Raw genomic sequence first — 1,914 nt, forward strand, 5'->3', positions numbered from 1 at the left:
AAGTGTTCTGCTGGCTCAGCTGCTGCTGTTCAGCCAGCACATTGTGTGCTCTGAGATTTCCCTGAGAGCAGCTGGATGCTCCCATCCTGGACACCCCGAGCACCAAAAGGTGATGCTGCAGAACGCTTTGTGCTTGGTGAGGGTGCCTGCATCCTTATCCACTCCTGTCATCAGCAGCAGTTGCAAGCAGATCAGTGCAGGCAGAGGTTTGGCCAGGTTGGCAGCCAGGCTTTCTCTTCTGCTTTGAGGTAGACCCAGGTCCAGGAGCTCAGCAGGAGAAAACTGGCGCCATTCCACAAAGGCAAATGGGGCTGTATTAATTCAGAGTGCCAGGAGAGACATCACCGCACGGTGCCTTGCTTGCATTGCACAGATTCATAGCAGTAAACCTGAAATGTGACAGTCTGAATTTCCGGGGGGGGGCGGCCCCCCAAATCAGGAGCTTGTTGGCACCAGTTCTGAGGCATCTGCATTTCTTTTCTCCCATCCAAGGGGGAGTTGCTCAAACAAATCCAGCTTTATTTTTCCCAAGGTTTGGCTCTCTGAGGCTGAGACGTGGGGTTTTTGTTGTTGTTTGCTTTGGGTTTCTTTTCCCCGGGACACTTCTCTCTTGTGTTCCCACTGAGGAATTTCTTGCCTTGGTTCTGGTTTCTGGGGAAGGCTGAGGAGTTTCCCTTTCTGTTAAGGCAGCTGCAATGTCCGCAGACAGGAGATGCTCTCAGCCCACCCCAAGACATGCTGCAGCAGAGGAAGCCTTCCTTCCAGCTGCCTCAAACAGGAGGTGAGAAAACGAGCAAGAGCCACACCAGCACCTGAAAGGAGTGGGGCAGATCCAGGGCTGGTCTGGCACTGCGTAATGACGAACTTAATTATTGCTCTATCAGCTGCAGGAACTCTGTGCAATTCCTGTTGCAGCCACTGCTTACCCAGGTAATAAATAGAACCGCTATGTCACGGAACTGCGCGGTGCTCGGATGGGTGCCGGGGAGCCGAGGGCTGCTCAGTGCCCACACTTTCCATCCTGGCACAGATGCTCACAAGGACAGAGCCCGGCGTTCCTGGACAGGCTGGGTTTCTGAGGGAAGCCACACGCCGCCGAGCACTGTACACTGTGGGCAAAGCCACTTCCCATGGGCAGCTGGGCTGGACAACGCCAGTTTTACACCGAGATTGTAATTTCCCAACCACAGAGACGCTTGGGAGGGTGGAGAAAGGAGTCCTGTGGTGGGAAGCCCCGGCTGCTTCGGTGCGTCTGGGATTCCTGGCCTGAGGTTCCCCAACACCACCCGAGGGCTGGGCAGCATCGGGGCTTTCCAGCTCAGGAAGGCTCCTGGGATGCAGGGAAGTGGTCTGTTCCCAAAGTGACCTGGAAACTAAAACATCGTACAAACAGGGGCTGACACAAAAGTGAAAACTGGGGAGGAAACCATTGCTTTTTATATTTTCTATTTCATTTTGTTCTCCTATTATTTTCTGCTTTTAAAGAACAACAACAACTAAATAGACATTAAACAGACTCATTTTCATATTAATGAAAAAAAAAAACCCACCAAAAATATACCAAGTGCAGGCACAGGACAGTGTGAATGTTGACAAGCTGGTTCTAGCTCATGAACTCTGCAGAATACATTTGTTGAAACCAACAGTCCTTTTTGAACATTTATACTATGGCTAAAATGGTGTTTCTACTGGGAAGAAAAAAGAAAGACCCCAAAAATAATGTGTTGGAACAACTTTTTTTGCTATGATTTTCCCTCAAGCCCCAGATTAATCATAGAATCATAGAATGGTTTGTATTGGAAGGGACCTTAAATGGATTTAGTCCCATCCCTGCTGTGGGCTGGCCGCACCAAGGCACCCAAAGCTCTGGGCAGCAATGCCAGCACTTCACCACCCTCTGGGTGAAGGATTTCT

The 1,914-nt window shown here is 50.5% G+C and overlaps 1 long non-coding RNA gene across 1 annotated transcript; it reads left to right on the forward strand.

Moving 5' to 3' along the window:
• The first annotated feature begins 497 nt into the window (after positions 1-497).
• LOC122176294 lies at positions 498-1,665 on the forward strand. The gene is made up of 3 exons (XR_006177681.1): positions 498-781; positions 885-930; positions 1,031-1,665. It is a non-coding gene; the product is annotated as an uncharacterized LOC122176294 (long non-coding RNA).
• The last annotated feature ends 249 nt before the right edge of the window (positions 1,666-1,914 follow it).

This window comes from Lagopus leucura, unplaced genomic scaffold (assembly GCF_019238085.1).
Source record: "Lagopus leucura isolate 7727_CA_CO unplaced genomic scaffold, USGS_WTPT01 Super-Scaffold_760, whole genome shotgun sequence".
Classification (NCBI taxonomy): Eukaryota; Metazoa; Chordata; class Aves; order Galliformes; family Phasianidae; genus Lagopus; species Lagopus leucura.